This window comes from Ranitomeya imitator, chromosome 5, assembly GCF_032444005.1.
Source record: "Ranitomeya imitator isolate aRanImi1 chromosome 5, aRanImi1.pri, whole genome shotgun sequence".
NCBI classification, from domain to species: Eukaryota; Metazoa; Chordata; class Amphibia; order Anura; family Dendrobatidae; genus Ranitomeya; species Ranitomeya imitator.
Window position 1 is genome coordinate 389,489,594 of NC_091286.1, and position 22,366 is coordinate 389,511,959.

General features: G+C 42.9%; 1 protein-coding gene across 1 annotated transcript in view; it reads right to left on the bottom strand.

The window, feature by feature from the left end:
• Window positions 1-22,366, bottom strand: part of MCPH1 (microcephalin 1) — a 502,356-nt gene that overhangs the window by 402,867 nt on the left and 77,123 nt on the right. The window lies entirely within an intron of this gene.

Here is a 22,366-nt window from a genome sequence, read left to right on the forward strand (position 1 = left end):
TAGGGCTCAAAACTATAAACCTTGAACAGTTCACCGTACTGAACGGTATTGACAAAATGAACGAGACAAAACGCTATAATCTCCCCAATCGCTCTTGCGTAGGCACATGTAAGGCCATTATATCTATTTTCATGCCCAAGTATGACAGACGTCTAGAGAACATGAAAGACTCCTCCACAAAGAGACATCTTATGCAAAAAAAGCCTGGTATAAATCACGCTAAAAAAAAGTAGGCGGAACACGTATAGTGCTACATAAAATCAATCTACCGTAAGAAATAAAATCAGAGAAGGACGGAGAACACATCGGATTACCCGTCAAGCCTTTAAGCCCCCTGCTCACATACATAGTATTGAAGGGATTTGAAAAGCCATAACCCAAAAACTGAAAGGAAGCTTTAATATCCCGCCACCTTCTTCTCTCCACAATATAACAGATATATTAGGACAATAAAGTAAAGAGAGAAAGAGAAAAAAAAAAGAAAGTTTCATTGATTTAGATTAAAGCTCGCAATAGATAAGATGCATCTGAGTGTTCGGGACTAAAGCCCATTACATGGCTCTCCTGCTGTGCAGTACATCTCTGCACGCCTGCATTCCAGATACCAGTTCTCTACTTTGGCTTTTAACATGAATCAATATAGTCTTTGTTTGCCCTTTACTTTCCTGTTCTAAAAGTGTCATCTACTTTGTGGCAGAGTGTAGTTCTATGAACTATCAAAAAGTGAAGTAAAACATATAAATAAAAGGGATATTATTAAAGGTAATGTGTCTGTAGGATCAACCCTCCTAAGCCATCTATATGGGCCTTCAGGTCATAGAAAGTAAATAAAATAATACCTTGATATCTCTAATCCAATGTCTCGTTCCCAAGAAATCTACATCTTTTCTTAATATGTAAATGAGATCATATGGAGATCCATGTCTGGCCCACAGACCTTCAGTATCTGACTCCAGTACTTATTCTAAATGAAAAGGGGCGTTACCAGCGTGAGACATGTAATCACTGACTATCTTGATACTGAAGATCTGTGGGCCGGAGATGGATCTCCTTATGAGTTCATTTACATATTAAGAAAAGATGTAGACTTCTTGGGAATGAGACATTGGATTACAGATGTCAAGGTACCATTTTATCTAGCTTCCTATGGCCTACATGCCAATATAAAACCTGAAACACATGGGCTACTTGCACATTGAACAAGTCTGTAGGAACCTCACATGTAAAGCGCCATGGAATAAATGGCGCTATAACAATAAATAATAATAATAATAATAATAATAATAACCTGTTCACACACCACCAAGAAACTTGAAGACACAAAAGAGCAGTGAGGTCAAAAATACTCTGTTCTAAAAATATATCACAGTAATCCGCAAGTGCTAGTCAAAAGATGGAAAAAACAGGGTATTTAGTTGATACTTTTTTGCAAAAAAATGTATACTAAGCTGCTCCACCAATCGTCAAGGTATACCCATATAGAGCAGTCCTAACTAATGTATATAATCCCTATCTGATGTATTTAAAAACCTGATCATCTGTATAGTACCTATATAAGCAGGGTTCAGAGAAGGAATATCCATGTGGACATGCTGCATGGAACAGCTTTGATGCAAATGACCCATAAGGAGTGGTGGACTCCCCAGTCTTGTAGAAACAAGACAACAATTCTAGAACCAGAAACACATGGGCTACTTGCACATTGAACAAGTCTGTAGGAACCTGTTCACACACCACCAAGAAACTTGAAGACACAAAAGAGCACAGTGAGGTCAAAAATACTCTGTTGTTTCTACAAGACTGGGGAGTCCACCACTCCTTATGGGTCATTTGCATCAAAGCTGTTCCATCCAGCATGTCCACATGGATATTCCTTCTCTGAACCCTGCTTATATAGGTACGTCGTTAGGAATGCTCTATATGGGTATACCTTGACGATTGGTGGAGCAGTTTAGTATACATTTTTTGGCAAAAAAAAGGATCAACTAAATACCGTTTTTTCCATCTTTTGACTAGCATTTGCTTATTACTGTGATTTTTTTTTACAACAGAGTATTTTTTTACCTCACTGTGCTCTTTTGTGTCTACATGCCAATATAAACTGCTTAGGAGGGTTGATCCTACTGACAGATTCTCTTGAATACAAACAGTTCAGGATTAATGTAAAAGTAATGTTAAAAAGAAAAATTATTTTCAATGCGAAGATTATCTACACTGAAGTCAATGGGTGAACCCTTGTCATGTGCATGTAGACTCAAGCATCTATTGCTGCTGACATTTAATAAGACTAATCTGTGTGTGTACCCAAGTCATGGAATCTGCATGGAAAACGCTTCAATAAATTACACGTGAAAATGTATTAAAAATAGTTTTCAAAACCGCATAAGAGAAATCCACAGTTGCACAAATGGCAATGAGAACCTCACATTTAAAAATCACAAAAAGTGGTTTGTAGGTGGTTTTAACGTGGACTTAGGCAAGAAAAATAACCAAAACTTGCTGAACTAAAATATATTTAGTGTCAAGTTTTATAGACCATGGTATTAGCAGGTTAACCACTTCCCAACATGTATGTACATGTATGTCCCATGCAGAGTGCAGGAGCTGAGCCCACACTATACCTGGCCCAACTGTATAGCCATGTTCCCACATAGCATACTGTAAATACTGCGTTTCTTTTCTGCTGCGTTTAATAGTCCAAGGAAAGTGGTTCTAATTTCATTGAAACTCATACCCACTGTGCGTTTTTCTGTTTGGATAACCTGAATGAAAAACAAAAACAAACCCTCCCAGTTGCGTTTTTAACCCCTTCGTGACAGAGCCAATTTGGTACTTAATGGCCAATTCTTACAATTCTGACCACTGTCCGTTTATGAGGTTATAGCTCTGGAACGCTTCAACGTATCCCACTGATTCAAAGACTATTTTTTTGTGACATATTGTACTTCATGATAGTGGTAAAATTTCTCCGATATAACTTGCGTTTATGGAAAAAATGGAAATTTCACAAAAATGTTGAAAATGTTGCCATTTTCAAACTTTTAATTTTTGTACCCTTAAATCAGAGAGTGGTGTCACGCAAAATCTACTATATAAAGCTGAATGTGTGTGTGTGTGTGTGTGTGTGTGTATGTGTGTGTGTGTGTGTGTGTGTATGTCCGGGATTGGCATCTGCACAGTCGCAGCTACAGCCACAAAATTTTGCACAGTCACACGTCTGGAGCCTGAGAGCGTCATAGGCTATGTTGTGAGGTGAAATTTTAACTCCGCGCTTTCCAATTCACCAAACAATTTTGCCCCTATCTACATAATGGGGAAAAGTGAAAGGAAAAGTGTAGGAGGCAAATTCACAGCTGCCAGATGTGAACAAGGGGGACTTAAAAAATGAGAGCGATGGCGCCAAAGAGTATATACCGTACAGTTGCTAAGGTCGGGCCCCGACATGAGATACTCACCCTAAAACGAACACAAGTCTGGTATTAGCCTTCAAAAATAAAAATCTGATTAATAAGCAGACAAACTACAAGAGCAACAAATGTACCATATAGGAAATACGGCAGCTGTCAGTCACATGACCTGTCTATTATGTGTATGTGTGAGCTAATATATACTGCCAGGGGGGAGGGCTTCCTGTTGGCTGGGGATCAGGCTGCCAATTTATCTTACAAATACTGAGCAAATAACGTGTGAACGAGGTCTAACACAGGAGATCACACAGGTATATACTATATACAGGGGAGATGACACACAGATATATACTATATACAGGAGAGATGACACACAGGTATATACTATATAGAGGAGAGGACATACAGGTACATACTATATACAGGAGGAGATGACATACAGGTATATACTATATACAGGAGGAGATTACCTACAGGTATATACTATATACAGGAGGAGATGACATACAGGTATATGCTATATATAGAAAATGACATACAGGTATATACTATATATAGGAGGAGATGACATTCAGGTATATACTATATATAGGAGGAGATGACATTCAGGTATATACTATATATAGGAGGAGATGACATACAGGTATATACTATATATAGGAGGAGATGACATACAGGTATATACTATATACAGGGGAGATGAAACACAGCAGGTATATACTATATACAGGGGAGATGACACAGGTATATACTATATACAGGAGATGACATACAGGTGTATACTATATATAAGGGAGATGACAAACATGTATATACTGAGGTGAAAATGAGAGGTGTGAGGTGAAAATGAAAAGGTGTGAGTGCAAAATGAGAGGAGTGAGGGAAAATAGTGTATTGATCGGAAAATGACAGATGTGAGGTCGAAATGACAAGTGTTAGGCGGGAATGAGAGGAGTGAGGGAGAAAATGAGAAGTGTGAGGGAGAAAATGAGAGATGTGAGGGGGAAAATGAGAGGCGTGATGGGAAAATAAGAGAAGTGACGTGCTATAACTAACCACAGATATTTACTATGCCCAGGCAACGCCGGGCTCTTCAGCTAGTAGTTAATAAATAACATTTCCCACATGTCAACTTTACTGCAGCACAATTTTGGAAACAATTTTTTTGTTGGGATGTTATAAGAGTTAAAAGTTGACCAGTGATTTCTCATTTTTCCAACAAAATTTACAAAACCATTTTTGTTAGGGACCACCTCACATTTTAAGTGACTTTGGGGGTCAATGTACCAGAAAATACCCAAAAGCAACACCATTCTAAAAACTGCACCCCTCAGGGTGCGCAAAACCATATTCAAGAAGTTTATTAACCCTTCAGGTGCTTCACAAGAACAAAAGCAATGTGGAAGGAAAAAATGAACATTTTACTTTTCTCACAAAAAAATTACTTTGGAACAATTTTTTTTTATTTTCACAAGAGTATCATGAGTAAATGAAGGCACAAAATTTATTGTGCAATTTCTCTTTAGTACGCCGATACCCCATATAGCAGGGCTCAGAAGGGAGGGAGCACCGTTTGACTTTCTGAACGCAAAATTGGCTGGAATCAAATGGTGGTGCCATGTCACGTTTGGAGACCCCATGATGTACATAAACAGTGGAAACCCGCAATTCTAACTCCAACCCTAACCCCAACCCCAACACACCTCTAATCCTAATCCCAACCATAACCCTAGCCCAACCCTTACCAAACCCTAACTTTAGCCCAACTCACATTAGCCCAACCCTAACTTTAGCCCAACCCTAACTTTAGCCCAACTCACATTAGCCCAGCCCCCACTTTAGCCCAACACCCACTTTAGCCCAACCCCCACTTTAGCCCAACCCCCACTTCAGCCCAACTCTAGCTCGAATGGAAAAAGAGAAATACACTTTTTAGCTAACTAAGGGGGGGTAATAAAGGGGGGTTTGATTTACTATTAATTTTATTTTGATCACTGTGATAGGGTCTATCACCGTGATCAAAATGAAACAATAGGAAAAATGTCCTATTGTTGCAAGGTGTCGGCCGGCAGATCTCGGCGGGCGCACTGCGCTGCCATTTTATCCCAGACAATGCCGGTGACCCGGGGGACTTCACAGGGGGGTTTCAGGTACAATGGAAGTACTGGGGGTGGGAGGGGGGACCCTATTTCTCTCTCCTCTGATGTGTGATCACATCAGACGAGAGGGAAATTAAATGGAAAATCTGACTTTTTTTGCGGCCGCCGTTATACCTTTAATAACGGCGATCGCAACACCGGGGTCATTAAAACGGACCCAAATCATGTTCTGAGGTCTCAGCTACCCTCCAGTAGCCAATACTCTGCAGAAATTCCAACTCTGTGGGTCGCTATACTCTTATTCCTCAGCGCCGTTAACTGTAGCAACAAATTTTCCTGGGCGATCTGACTCATAACGCTGTTTCTCCTATGATCTCCTGTCAGTGAGAGATTAGAGGTGAAACAGTGTCACAAGGCTAAAGTTAGGGTTAGGCTAAATTGTTTCACCAATAATTCGGTCACGTCAGTCAGTTACGTCACAGTTTTCTATTTCTGGAAAAAATAAAAATAAAAACGAACAAAATGGCCTGTCAGTATTATAGTGCAGAGGAGGTTTATGCACCTTTATGTTCTGACAGCGAAGAAAGTGCAGTGTCAGATGGCGATGTGGATTTTGAGAGCTTTAGAAGCAGAGACACTGATAGTTCAGAAATGAGCAGTGATTCAGGTCAATCCTCACACAGAAGGACCAGTACAACAAGAAGGGCAAGTAGCGCTTCTGGAGAAATGTGTCCAACTCAGGGAACAATGCCCACTACTAGCGCTGTCCCTACTGCTCGTGAATTGGTGCACACTAATGTCCAAGGGGCTTTGCCTCTTGATGTAGCATTTCCTAAATGGGAGGCTTTGGATTCGCCTACTTCATTCATCCCTAATTTTAATGCCATATCTGCTATAAATGTGAAGGTGGAAAATTTTGGACCAATTTTTTAAATTTGTTTATGACACATAGCTTGCGAGAGCATGTTGTCCTACAAACAAATTTATACGCGACCCAATTCATCAGCCAGAATCCACGATCCTACTATGCTAGGTCAAATTTATGGACACTAACTAATGTCCTGGAAATGAAAACATTTTTAGGAATTACACTACCGTTCAAAAGTTTAGGGTCACTTAGAAATTTCCTTTTTTTTTTTTTAAAGAAAAGCAAGTTTTTTCCAATTAAGCTAACATTAAGGCCATGTTCACACAGTGCGTTTTTTACCGCGGAACCGCGGCGGTTTTGCCGCTGCGGTTCCGTAGCTGTTTTCCATGCAGGGTACAGTACACTGTACCCTATGGAAAACAGGACACACTGTGCACATGGTCCGGAAATTGTAAAAAAAAAGACGCGCTGAATAGCTCCCGGAAAAAAGAAGGAGCATGTCAATTCTTTTTCCGGAGCCGCAGCGGTTCTGCACCCATAGACCTCCATTGTGAGGTCCAAACCGCAGTAAAACCCGCAGATCAAAAATATATCTGCGGGTTTTACTGCGGTTTGATGTGCAGAACCGCTGCAGCAGGAAGTGCGGGGAGCGGGCGGAAGTGCGTGGGCAGAGTGTGGCTGCGCCCCCCGTGTTCCGATCCCGCCCCCCCGTGCTCCGATGCCCCCCCCCAGTGCTCCGATGCCCCCCCCCAGTGCTCTGATGCCCCCCCCGTGCCCTAATCTCCCCCCCTTATACTCACCCGGCGTCCCGGTGTCCGTCCGGCCGTCTTCTCCCTGGGCGCCGCCATCTTGCAAAATGGCGGGCGCATGCGCAGTGCGCCCGCCGAATCTGCCGGCCGGCAGATTCGTTCCAAAGTGCATTTTGATCACTGAGATATAACCTATCTCAGTGATCAAAATAAAAAAATAGTAAATGACACCCCCCCCCCTTTGTCACCCCCATAGGTAGGGACAATAAAAAAAATAAAGAATTTTTTTTTTTTTTTTCACTAAGGTTAGAATAGGGGTAGGGGTAGGGTTAGGGTTAGGGGTAGGGTTAGGGGTAGGGTTAGGGGTAGGGTTAGGGGTAGGGTTAGGGGTAGGGTTAGGGTTAGGGGTAGGGGTAGGGGTAGGGTATTTTCAGCCATTTTAACCCTAAAAAAATTCCTAGAAAACACACAGACTCTGGCTAGAAAACTGCATCAAAAAAACGCATCAAAAAACGCATCAAAAACGGACCAAAAAAGGACCAAAAAAAGGACCTGCGTTTTCTGCCAAGAGCTGCAGTTTTTTAAAAAACAGTCAGGAAAAAAAAAGGATGGAAATCCTGAACGTGTGAACATACCCTAAATGATTCAGAAAGACACTCTATACATTGTTAATGTGGTAAATGACTATTCTAGCTGCAAACGTCTGGTTTATAATGCAACTAGCTGAAGAGCCCGGCGTTGCCTGGGCATAGTAAATATCTGTGGTTAGTTATAGCACCTCACTTCTCTTATTTTCCCATCACGCCTCTCATTTTCCCAATCACATCTCTCATTTTCTCCCTCACACCTCTCATTTTCTCCCTCACTCCTCTCATTCCCCCCTAACACTTGTCATTTCAACCTCACATCTGTCATTTTCTGATCACTCCACTATTTTTCCTCACTCCTCTCATTTTGCACTCACACCTTTTCATTTTCACCTCACACCTCTCATTTTCACCTCATCACCTCAGTATATACATGTTTGTCATCTCCCTTATATATAGTATACATCTGTATGTCATCTCCTGTATATAGTATATACCTGTATGTCATCTCCCCTGTATATAGTATATACCTGCTGTGTGTCATCTCCCCTATATATAGTATATACCTGAATGTCATCTCCTTCTATATATAGTATATACCTGTATGTCATCTCCTCCTGTATATAGTATATACCTGTGTGTCATCTCCCCTGTATATAGTATATATCTGTGTGTCATCTCCTCCTGTATATAGTATATACCTGCATGTCATCTTCTATATATAGCATATGCCTGTATGTCATCTCCTCTTGTATATAGTATATACCTGTAGGTCATCTGCTCCTGTATATAGTATTTACCTGTGTGTCATCTCCTCCTGTATATAGTATATACCTGTATGTCATCTCCTCCTGTATATATATGTACCTGTATGTCATCTAATCTTCTATATAGTATATACCTGTGTGTCATCTCTCCTGTATATAGTATATATCTGTGTGTCATCTCCCCTGTATATAGTATATACCTGTGTGTCATCTCCTCCTGTATTAGACCTCGTTCACACGTTATTTGCTCAGTATTTTTACCTCAGTATTTGTAAGCTAAATTGGCAGCCTGATAAATCCCCAGCCAACAGGAAGTCCTCCCCCTGGCAGTATATATTAGCTCACACATACACATAATAGACAGGTCATGTGACTGACAGCTGCCGTTTTTCCAATATGGTACATTTGTTGTCGTTTGTCTGCTTATTAATCAGATTTTTATTTTTGAAGGATAATACCAGACTTGTGTGTGTTTTAGGGCGAGTTTCGTTTGTCAAGTTGTGTGTGTTGAGTTGCGTGTGGCGACATGCATGTAGCGACTTTTGTGAGATGACTTTTGTGTGGCAACATGCGTGTAGCAACTTTTTGTGTGTCGAGTTGCATGTGACAGGTTAGTGTAGCAAGTTGTGTGCAGCAAGTTTTGCGCATGGCGAGTTTTATGTGTGGTGCCTTTTGAGTATGTGCAAGTTTTGTGTGAGGCAACTTTTGCATGTGTTGCAACTTTTGCGCATGTGGCAATTTTTCCGCGTGTGCAAGTTTTGTGTGTGGCGAGTTTTCCATGAGGTGAGTTTTGCACTTGTGGTGAGTTTTGCAAGAGCCTAGTTTTTGCATGTGGCGAGTTCTGCGCGTGGCGAGTTTTGAGCGGCGACTTTTGTGTTTCGACTTTTATGTGGCGAGGTTGGTGAATTTGTGGTGAAATGTGTGCTGAGGGTAATATGTGTTCAAGCACGTGGTAGTGTGTGTGTTCATATCCCCGTGTGTGGTGAGTATCCCATGTCAGGGCCCCACCTTACCAACTGTACGGTATATACTCTTTGGCGCCATCGCTCTCATTCTTTAAGTCCCCCTTGTTCACATCTGACAGCTGTCAATTTGCCTCCTACACTTTTCCTTTCATTTTTTCCCCATTATGTAGATAGGGGCAAAATTGTTTGGTGAATTGGAAAGCGCGGGGTTAAAATTTCACCTCACAACATAGCCTATGACGCTCTCGGGGTCCAGACGTGTGACTGTGCAAAAATTTGTGGCTGTAGCTGCGACGCCTCCAACACTTTTCCTTTCACTTTTTTCCCCATTATGTAGATAGGGGCAAAATTGTTTGGTGAATTGGAACGCGTGGGGTTAAAATTTCGTCTCACAACATAGCCTATGATGCTCTTGGGGTCCAGACGTGTGACTGTGCAAAATTTTGTGGCTGTAGCTGCGACGGTGCAGATGCCAATCCCGGACATACATACATACACACACACACATACTCACACACATTCAGCTTTATATATTAGATATCTTCAGAAATGTATAGAGGCCCATTTCCAACAACCATCACTCCAGTGTTCTTATGGTACTTTGGGTTTGCTAACTGTGTAATAAGACTAATGGATGGTTAGAATACCCATGAGAACCCTTGTGCAAGCATTAATTCCATTAAACTCTCAAAATGGCCAGAAAAAAAACTTTCATGTGAAATTCAACAGTCTATTCTTGTTCTTAGAAATGAAGGCTATTCCATGTGAGAAATTGCCAAGAAACTGAATATTTCCTACAACGGTGTGTACTACTCCCTTCAGAGAAGAGCATAAACAGGCTCTAACCAGAGTAGAAAGAGAAGTAGGAGGCCCCACTGCACAACTGAGCAACAACACAAGTACATTAGAGTCTGTAGTTTGAGAAATTGACATCTCACAGGCCCTCAACTGGCAGCTTCATTAAATAGTACACGCAAAACGCCAGTGTAATCGTCTACAGTGAAGAGGCGACTCCGGGATGCTGGCCTTCAGGGCAGAGTGGCAAAGAAAAAGCCATATCTGAGACTGGCTAATTAAAGGAAAAGATTAATATGGGCAAAAGAACACAGACATTGAACAGAGGAAGATTGGAAAAAAGGGTTATGGACAGACAAATCCAAGTTTGAGGTGTTTGGATCACAGAAGAACATTTGTGAGACACAACTGAAAAGATGCTGGAAGAGTGCCTGACGTCATGTCAATCATGGTGGAAGTAATGTGATGGTCTGGGGTAACTTTGGTGCCAGTAAAGTGAGAGATTTGTACAAATTAAAAGGGATTTTGAATAAGGAAGGCTATCACTCCATTTTGCAACGCCATGCCATACCTTGTGAACAGCCCTTGATTGGAGCCAATTTCATCCTGCAACAGGACAATGACCCAAAGCACACCTCCAAATTATGGAAGAACTATTTAGGGAAGAAGAAGGCAGATGGTATTCTATCTGTAATGGAGTGGCCAGCGCAGTCACCAGATCTCAACCCCATTGAGCTGTTGTGGGAGCAGCGTGACAGTATGGTACCCAAAAAGTGCCCATCAAGCCAAACCAACTTGTGGGAGTGGCTTTTGGAAGCATGTGTTGAAATTTCTCCAGATTACCTCAGCAAATTAACTGCTAGCATGCCCAAGGTCTGCAATGTTGTAATTGGTGCAAAGGGAGCATTCTTTGAAGACTGAAGGAGAAAATTATTATTTCAAATACAAACCTTTTTTTTTAACCTTGTCAATGTCTGGACTAGATTTTCAATTCATTTGGCAACTCATTTGATTAATAAAAGTATGAGTTTTCGTGTAAAACACAAAATTGTCTGGGTGACCCTAAACTTTTGAACGGTAGTGTACATTCGCTATGGGGCTTGTTAAAAAAAAAAAAACGAGCATTCAGTCCTAATGGTCCAACCGCCCTGTCCAAACCACCCCTGTGTTTTCTGCCTTTCTTCCTAGGACCCATTATGAAATGCTCATGAGATTTTAGCATTTAAACAACAATAGTCAATGCCTACCCAGAAATGCCCCAGAACATGACAGACTATTCAATATCGGACCTATTATTGAAGACTTAACAGAAAAGTTCTTAAACAGAAAACATTTCCATTGATGAGTCCCTTGTTAAATTCAAAGGAAGACTGCACCTCAAGCAATTTACTCCTTCTAAGAGAGCAAGGTTCGGAATAAAGCTTTATAAAATGTGTGAGAATTCAACTGGATACACATCAGCTTTTCGCATTTATGAGGGGAAAGACAGCCAATTAAACCCACCAGGATGCCCTACTTATATGGGGACATCTGGAAAAATCATTTGGGAGCTGATAACTCCATTTTTACAAAAAGGCTACAGTCTGAATGTTGACAACTACTACACTAGCATAGCATACCCCTATTTACAAGTCTAGTTGAACATAACATAAGGGCTTGTGGGACCATTCGCAAAAACAGTCAGTGATTTCCACAATCGCTGGTCAACGAAAAGTTACGAAAGGGGCCGTCAGGGGCTTTATGCAATGGAGAGCTGCTTTCCCTTAACCCCTTTCTGACATCTGATGTACTATCCCGTCAAGGTGGGGTGGGCACGTATGCCCACCGACGGGATAGTACGTCATACGCGATCGGCCGCGCTCACGGGGGGAGCGCGGCCGATCGCGGCCGGGTGTCAGCTGCGGGTGTCAGATTAAACGTGATCGCAGTGTGCCGGAGGTACAGGGAAGCATCGCGCAGGGAGGGGGCTCCCTGTGTGCTTCCCTGAGACCCCCGGAGCAACGCGATATGATCGCGTTGCTCCGAGGGTCTCCTACCTCCCTCCCTGCAGCAGGCCCGGATCCAATATGGCCGCGGCATCCGGGTCCTGCAGGGAGGGAGGTGGCTTACCAAGTGCCTGCTCAGAGCAGGTGCTTGGTAAGCCTGCAGTTCTGTAAGGCAGATCGCTGATCTGACAGAGTGCTGTGCAATCTGTCAGATCAACGATCTGTGATGTCCCCCCCGGGACAAAGTAAAAAAAAAAAAAAAAATTTCCAAATGTATAAAAAAAATGTAAAAAAAAAATCCTAAATAATGAATGAATGAATATATATATATATATATATATATATATATATATATATATATATATATATATATATATATTATTCCCATAAATACATTTCTTTATCTAAATAAAAAAAAAACAATAAAAGTACACATATTTAGTATCACCGCGTCCATAACGACCAGACCTATAAAACTGGCCCACTAGTTAACCCCTTCAGTAAACACCGTAAGAAAAAAAAAAACGAGGCAAAAAACGCTTTATTCTCATACCGCAAAACAAAAAGTGGAATAACAAGCGATCACAAAGACGGATATAAATAACCATGGTACCGCTGAAACCGTCATCTTGTCCCGCAAAAAACGAGCCGCCATGCACCATCATTAGCAAAAAAATAAAAAAAGTTATAGTCCTGAGAATAAAGCGATGCAAAAATAATTATTTTTTCTATAAAATAGTTTTTATCGTATAAAAGCGCCAAAACAAACAAAAAAAAAGATATAAATGAGGTATCGTTGTAATTGTACTGACCTGAAGAACAAAAGTGCTTTATCAATTTTACCAAACGCGAAACGTTATAAACGCCTCCCCCAAAAGAAATTCATGAATAGCTGGTTTTTGGTCATTCTGCCTCACAAAAATCGGAATAAAAAGCGATCACAAAATGTCACGTGCCCGAAAATGGTACCAATAAAAACGTCAACTTGTCTCGCAAAAAACAAGACCTCACATGACTCTGTGGACCAAAATATGGAAAAATTATAGCTCTCAAAATGTGGTAACGCAAAAAATATTTTTTGCAATAAAAAGCGTCTTTCAGTGTGTGACGGCTGCCAATCATAAAAATCCGCTATAAAAGTAAATCAAACCCCCCTTCATCACCCCCTTAGTTAGGGAAAAATTAAAAAAATGTATTTATTTCCATTTTCCCATTAGGGATAGGGTTAGGGCTGGGGTTAGGGCTAGGGTTGGGGCCAGGGTTAAAGCTACAGTTAGGGTTGGGGCTAAAGTTAGGGTTAGGGTTGGGGCTAAAGTTATAGTTAGGGGTTAGATTACATTTACGGTTGGGAATAGGGTTGGGATTAGGGTTAGGGATGTGTCAGGGTTAGAGGTGTGGTTAGGGTTATTGTTGGGATTAGGGTTAGGGGTGTGTTTGGATTAGGGTTTCAGCTATAATTGGGGGGTTTCCACTGTTTAGGCACATCAGGGGCTCTCCAAATGCGACAAGGCGTCCGATCTCAATTCCAGCCAATTCTGCATTGAAAAAGTTAAACAGTGCTCCTTCCCTTCCGAGCTCTCCCATGTGCCCAAAGAGGGGTTTACTCCAACATATGGGGTATCAGCGTACTCAGGACAAATAGGACAACAACTTTTGGGGTTCAATTTCTCCTGTTACCCTTGGGAAAATACAAAACTGGGGGCTAAAAAATAATTTTTGTGGGGAAAAAAAGATTTTTTATTTTCACGCCTCTGCATTATAAACTGTAGTGAAACACTTAGGGACTCAAAGTTCTCACAACACATCTAGATAAGTTCCTTGGGGGGTTTAGTTTCCAATATGGGGTCACTTGTGGGGGGTTTCTACTGTTTAGGTACATTAGGGGCTCTGCAAACGCAATGTGACGCCTGCAGACCATTCCATCTAAGTCTGCATTCCAAATGGTGCACCTTCCCTTCCGAGCCCTCCCATGCGCTCAAACGGTGCCCCCCCCCCCACATATGGGGTATCAGCGTACTCAGGACAAATTGGATAACAACTTTTGGGGTCGAATTTCTCCTCTTACCCTCGGGAAAACACAAAACTGGGGGCTAAAAAATAATTTTTTGGGGAAAGTTTTTTTTTATTTTCACGGCTCTGCATTATAGACTGTAGTGAAACACTTAGGGGTTCAAAGCTCTCACAACACATCTAGATGAGTTCCTTAGGGGGTCTAGTTTCCAAAATGGTGTCACTTGTGGGGGGTTTCTACTGTTTAGGTACATTAGGGGCTCTGCAAATGCAATGTGACGCCTGCAGACCATTCCATTTAAGTCTGCATTCCAAATGGCGCGCCTTCCCTTCCGAGCCCTCCCATGCGTCCAAACGGTGGTTCCCCCAACATATGGGGTATCAGCGCACTCAGGACAAATTGGACAACAACTTTTGGGGTCCAATTTTTCCTGTTACCCTCGGGAAAATACAAAACTGGGGGCTAAAAAATAATTTATGTGGGAAAAAAATTTTGTTTTATTTTTACGGCTCTGCATTAAACTTCTGTGAAGCCCTTGGTGGGTCAAAGCGCTCAACACACATCTAGATAAGTTCCTTAGGGGGTCTACTTTCCAAAATGGTGTCACTTGTGGGGGGTTTCAATGTTTAGGCACATCAGTGGCTCTCCAAAGGCAACATGGCGTCCCATCTCAATTCCTGTCAATTTTGCATTGAAAAGTCAAACGGCGCTCCTTTCCTTCTGAGCTCTCCCATGCGCCCAAACAGTGGTTTACCCCCACATATGGGGTATCAGCGTACTCAGGACAAATTGTACAACAACTTTTGGGGTCCAATTTCTTCTCTTACCCATGGGAAAATAAAAAATTGGGGGCAAAAAGATAAACGCAACATGATGTCCCATCTCGATTCCAGTCAAATTTGCATTGAAAAGTCAAATGGCGCTCCTTCGCTTCCGAGCTCTGTCATGCGCCCAAACAGTGGTTTACCCCCACATATGGGGTATCGGTGTACTCAGGACAAATTGTACAACAACTTTTGGGGTCCATTTTCTCCTGTTACCCTTGGTAAAATAAAACAAATTGGAGCTGAAATAAATTTTTTGTGAAAAAGAGTTAAATGTTCATTTTTATTTAAATATTCCAAAAATTCCTTTGAAGCACCAGAAGGGTTAATAAACTTCTTGAATATGGTTTTGAGCACCTTGAGGGGTGCAGTTTTTAGAATGGTGTCACACTTGGGTATTTTTTATTATATAGACCCCTCAAAATGACTTCAAATGAGATGTGGTCCCTAAAAAAAAAATGTTATTGTAAAAATGAGAAATTGCTGGTCAACTTTTAACCCTTATAACTCCCTAACAAAAAAAATTTGGTTCCAAAATTGTGCTGATGTAAAGTAGACATGTGGGAAATGTTACTTATTAAGTATTTTGTGTGACATATCTCTGTAATTTAATTGCATAAAAATTCAAAGTTTGAAAATTGCGAAATTTTCAACATTTCCGCCAAATTTTCAGTTTTTTTCACAAATAAACGCAGGTAATATGAAAAAAAATTTAACCACTATCATGAAGTACGATATGTCACGAGAAAACAATGTCAGAATCACTGGGATCCGTTGAAGCGTTCCAAAGTTATAACCTCATAAAGGGACAGTGGTCAGAATTGTAAAAATTTGCCCGGTCATTAACGTGCAAACCACCCTTGGGGGTAAAGGGGTTAAGTATAAGGATAAAAAAAGATATTTTTATCCTGAGCTCGATCCACACAGATGCCACAAAGGCCATTGAAGAACAGTGATCCACTACTCGAAAACCTGTGTCTGTCATTAACTACAACAAATATATGTGGGGTGTGGAACTTGCAGATCAGGTTCTACAGTCATACCAGGTATCAAGAAAATCATATACCTGTTAAAAGAATTATATGTGGCCACTTGAAACAAATAAATGACTAACTTCTTATGTGTTATACAAAAAAGTTGGAAATGCAGATAATTTCCTTGATTATCTAGAAAAGGTAATTGAAAATCTTGTTTTTGAAAATGTTGTCCCCGCCCATCCTTTAGAATCAGAAGATGTCAGTAGACTCCCTGAGAGACATTTTATTGCACTCATCCCAGTAACAGGAATAAAAAAGAACCCCCCAAAGAAGAGGTTGTATATGTTCCAAAAGAGGAATGAGGCATGATACCAGCTATTATTGCCCACAATGCCCATCATTACCAGCCGTATGCCTCCATGACTGCTTTTAAATCTTCCACACAGAACCACGCTTTTAAACTGTTTTGACAATCAAGCATTTGGTTTATTTAGATACAGACACATTTGAGCAGAGCTGTCTTAATTTCCAAAGGTAGGTGGAGGGATACCTCCAGAGAGACAAACTCTGCACAACATATTGGGCACTACAATGACATTTTTGGGATTCTGTTGTTCTGGCATGTAGCTGCTCTCCGAAGTGCCATAACAGCAATTGACCCCTGAAGTAACCCCATTTTGGAAATAATACCCCTCTGCAAATTCATCTATGGGTGAAGTGACCATTTACCTATCTACATATTCTCCAATGTAAAATATGGGGTTAAAAAAAATACACTTCAGTGGTAAAAATGTAATTCTTTTTTCTTCACTGCCCAATGGTATAATTTTCTATGGAACAGCTGTGGTGTCAGTATGCTCACTGCACCACTAGAAGAATTCATTCAGGGAAGTATTTTGTAAAATATGGTCATTTGGGGGGGCTTATGCTGTTCTGGCACCTTAGGGGCTCTGACAATGTTACATGTCAACCACAAACAATTCCAGCAAAATCTGCTCTCTAATATGGTGCTCCTTCCCTTCCAAGCTCTGCCATGCACCTAAACAGTGATTTACCCCCACATATGGGGTGTCAGCAAACTCAGGATAAATTGCACAACAACTTTTGGGGTCCAATTTCTCCTCTTACCCTTTGGAAAATAAAAAATTGAGGTTGAAAAGATCATTTTTGTGGAGAAAACATGATTTTTTATTTTCACGGCTCTACGTTAACTTCTGTGAAGGACTTGGGGGTTTAAAGTGCTCACCACACATTTAGATAAGTTCCTTGGGGGGTCTAGTTTCCAAAATGGGGACACTTGTTGGGGGTTTCCACTGTTTAGGCACATCACGGGCTCTCCAAACGCTGCATGGCGTCAGCTATCGATTCCAGCCAATTTTGCATTCCAAAACTCAAATGGTGCTCCTTCTCCTTCATGCTCTGCCGTGCTCCCAGACAGTAGTTTTCCACCAAATACTGAGTATTGTCATACTCAAGAGAAATTGCACAACAAACTTTGGGGACCATTTTTTCTTGCTACCCTTGTAAAAATAAAAAATTGATGTTGAAAAGATCATTTTTGTGGAAAAAATATGATTTTTTATTTTCACTGCTCTACGTTATGAACTTCTGTGAAGCACTTGGGGCTTCAAAGTGCTCACCACACATCTAGATAGGTTCCTTGGGGGGGGGGGTAGGGGAGTCTAGTTTCCAAAAGGGGTCACTTGTTGAGGGTTTCCACTGTTAAGACAAGTCAGGCGCTCTCCAAACGCGACACGGTATCTACTATTGATTCCAACCAATTTTATATTCCAAAAGTCAAATGGTGCTCCTTCGATTCCGAGCCCTGCCGTGCGCTCAAACTGTAGCTTTCCATCACATATCGACGTATTCGGGAGAAATCGCACAACAAATTTTATTATGCTTTTTTTCCCCTTGTGAAAATGAAAAATTTGCAGTTGAAGTAAAGTTTTGCGGGAAAAAGTAAAAAAACTTTCATTTTTTCATTACACTAAGTCCTGTGAAGCACCTGAAGGGTTAATTAACTTCTTGAATGTGGTTTTGAGTACCTTGAGGGGTGCAGGTCAGTGATGAGCGAGTATGCTCGTTACTCGGGTGGTCTCCGAGCATGCTCGGGTGGTCTCCGTGTGTATAAGACGGGAGATATTAGACATGTGCAGTCTGCTCTCAACAGAATCCATGGTATAGGGAGTTTTTGCGCAGTATGTGGCGCGCCCCGTCCCTCCCCACAGGGAGAAGGCATCATTGTTCCAACCATGCCCTCTAAGACTGCACAGAGGGGGGAGGAATTCTCTTCTCTATCCTCCTCTTTCTGTCACTCTTTCTCTCCTCCTTCTCGCTCACGCTCCTTTCCTCTTCTCTTTCTTCACTTTTTTCTTCTCTCTACTCCACACCTCTCTACTCCTTCTCCACACCTCTTTCCTCCTTCAATCATTCTTTTTCTCTCCTCCTTCACTCCACCACGACATCTATCTCCTCCTGCTCTTCCTTCTCCATATACATCTCCACACCTCTCTTCTCCTCCTCTTCTCTCTCCTCCACACCTCCCATCTTCTCCTCCCGCTGTTCCTTTTTTCTCACTCACCTCCTCCTCCTTTACACCTTTCATCAACCCCTCCTTCTTCATCTCCCCCTTCTCCAAACCTCCCATTTTTCCCTCCATCAGTTCCTTTCTCTCACTCCTCACCTCCACCTCCTGCACACCTTATACCTCTCCTCCTCTGCCCCATATATCTCCTCCTGTTTCACACTCTACTTCTTCTTCTTTGTTGCCAGCTGGGCCAACGCCCAATTCAAACAATGTAGTGTCTCTGTATCCAGTGCTTACGGCACAAGGCACCCCTTTCTATGTCCCTGGCACAGTCCAGTCATTGCCAGTTATGATATCGGGGGAAGAAGGTGAAAATCCCCCTACACACAATGCAGTAGGCAGCCCCCAGACACATCAGGCAGAAGACAGCTCAGCCCTGAGTGCAGAGGGGGGAGGACTGACATCAACATCTGCTGATAATGTACAACTTCAGCACCGATTAGAGCTGCCTACATTCACACCAACATAGAACAATAAGCCAATGCTTCAGCTAAGGGGGGAGACATCCTCACACAAAAAGGCAACTTCTAAGTCCAAAATCAGCCAGTGTATGACCCCAGCACACGCTATCACAACTATTCCTCTGATGAAGATGAGGAGGGAACAGCATAGATGATGCCCAGTAGAAACCCACAGGCACCAAGAATGTAGGGGCAGATAGAGGCACCACCATTACACTATGTGCACTTCACCCCAAGTCAGGTGATCGGCATTCTCAACAATCTTCCAGACCCAAGGATGCATCCCATGCCATTTTACCGAAGAATGTAGCAGAACCAGCGAACATATATAGCCACCTGGAATGATCTCTGGGCCATAAATGGAAATAAAAGCAGGTGATGCCCTCTGGCCAATCAAGAAGGAACAATTCAAACTTCCAGCAGAATTAGATGTACACGCTTGGGAGTCAGGGCCACAGCTAATTGAACAGCTCAGAGAGTGGGCCAAAGGCAGATTGGCAGGACAAGCCCTCAGCTTACATGACATGAGCCAAGACAAGACAGAGCCTGTAAAGAAGTTTCATGGCAGAGTAATGCAAGTATTCCAAGACTTGGGCTTCACCATTCATAACCAGATGAAAATGTTGGCACAGGCCTTTGTGCATGGACTAAGAGAGCCAGTCAGGAAACCACTGATGGTGGTTAGGTCCGAGTACAGGTCAATAGAGGTGGAATGACCCAGCAAAACGAGTCATGTGCGCCTAAGAGTGTTTATTGCCACGGAGAGCGCGAGGGAAGAAGAGGCATACCTTCGTGGGCAGAGCCAGCTGGAAAGAGCGCGAAGAAGGAAACGGGTGCTGCGCCGCTGAGAACGCCAGAAGGGGAGCCAGAAGTGAAGATGCTGCAAAGTGCCGAGCGATACTGTAATGCCCCAAGACCTCGGGTTGGTTGCAGCCGTCGGTCTCATGGAACCCCTGGGCCTCGCCACGGACGCACCTGCAGGCCCCATCTTACCACCAGGCCAGTGCAGAAGACGGCCCCTCTCATGGTGACCACTGACCTGGAAGCGCAACCACCCTACAAAGACAGAAGTGTCAAGAGTTACAACTGTGGCAAGTTTGGCCATTTCCGGAATCAGTGCAGAGCACCCACGCAACCCAAGAGTTGGTCCAGAGAAACAGGTCAAGGAAGAAGTACAGAAAGCAGTGAAGTACTCCGTCCATGGGAAAGGGGTAAGCAAGCCAGGTCCTCAAGACACTACACTCCTGACATGTAAAACCCCATCTGCAGGACCAATACCTCAAATTACCCCGAAAGTGGATGGCGTTGTCAGATCTTTTCTTCTGCACACTGGTGCAGCCAGAAGTGTGATGAGACACTGCAGTGTGCTGCCCTTTTTACTTAACTATATACGAGTTGGCGACTCTGGGTTCAGCACCTGTTCACACTCAGTCTATGTTTGGATGTGCAGGTCAGGTTTTTGAAATGTATTCTTTAGCCTTCTGATCGTGCACTCCCCGCCTCCTAGCCACAGGTGTTTTAATTATAGTAGGTCCAATACCCCTCCACAGAAAGAGAGAATTTGAGTCCAAGAAGAGGTTTCACATGTACCCATTCAGATGGAGACGTTTATTCTCGGTGAGGTAGGTCAAGCGTAGGACCTCGTATAAGAGAGATGCCGTAAAGTGGCTACGAGGTACACATAAATATGGCCATTTTTATGCGCTAAAAGCTCTCATTTTTCATATTTCTAGTGCAGTAATGCAGTTCAAATTTCGTGTTTTCAAGTTTGCATGTTTTGGCGCTGCAGTGTGCTGCCCTTTTTACTTAACTTTCTTCATCCCTGACCCAAGAAGAATCATGCTGGCAGCCCTACAAGAACCTCAAACAACCGACGGAGGCCTACCCAAGGAGGTACTGGACGTAGTACCAGAAAGTCTATGGTCTAAGGGACCCCAGGATGTGGGAAAACCTCAAGTTGCCCCAGTGGGGGTATCAGTCAAGCCAGGCACTCCATATCCTCGTAAGACCCAGTATGCCCTGCTCATCGCCCAGAGTCAAGCTGTCTCAGACCAATTGAAGGTGTTCCTGGAAATAGGGGTCGTTATCCCCTGCACGTCTCCTTATCCCCTGCACATCTCCTTGCAATACCCCGCTTTTCCCGGTCAGGAAAAAGACTGTAAAAGGAGAGCCAGCCAAGTTCAGAATGGTACATGACCTGAGAGCTGTGAATGACGCCACAGTGTTTGAAACTCCAATTATGCCGAATCCGCACATTCTGCTCTCAAATGTGCCTGCTACAGCAAAAGTGTTCACAGTGACCGACCTGGTTAATGTTTTCTTTAGTGTTCCCCTTCACCCGGATGACCAGTACCTGTTTGCCTTAACGCACCAGGGGGCACAGCACACATGGACAGTGATGCCACAGCGGGCCCAGAACAGCCCTTCACAGTTCACCAAAGCAATGTCCACAGTCCTCGCCAACAGGGTCACAGAACACGCAGAAGTAACCCTGCTACAATACATGGATGATCTACTCCTTTGTGCAGTTGACTTGTGCACGTGTCAAGCCCATTCCTTGTCTCTCCTACTCTACCTGGCGGAGCAGCACTGCAAGGTCTCAAAGAACAAAGTCCAGTGGTGTCTGAAGCGAGTTACGTTACAAGGACACTGTATGGCTCACCAGACGAAACACCTAACAGATGACCGGACGACCACAGTGGAGAAGATGGTTCCTCCACCAATTCCAAAGGTGCTACAGGCCTTCCTTGGTCTAGTTTCATATTGCAGAGCCTGGATCCCTGATGCCTCAGTCCTAATGCAGAATCTGTATGATTGTGTCAACGTAACCCCATTCCTGATGACAGATGCAGCCTTTAGCTCGTTCAAGAAGATAAAAGACTCTGTAGTCTCAGCGCCAGCACTAGGCCTACCTGACTATGAGAAGCCATTCCATCTCTACCTGATGGAAAAAGAAGGCCTTGCTACTGGAGTCCTGACGCAGCTTCAGGGGGGAAAGCAGAGACCTTTAGGCTACTTTTCAGCTCGCCTGGATCCAGTTGCAAGGGGAGCCCCCTCCTGCATGAGAGCAGCATCATTCTTGGATATCCATTGGAAATCCTGGCTCCGCATGACATCCTCAAGCGAACCCAGCTAAAACATCTCTCCACCGCCAGGCATCTTTGCTTCCAGTGCTCTCTACTCTTGCCCGACAATATCACCATCTCCACATGCACAGTCCTCAACCCGTCCACTCTACTCCCACTCCCAAGGGGGGATATAGATATGGACCCTCAGATCAA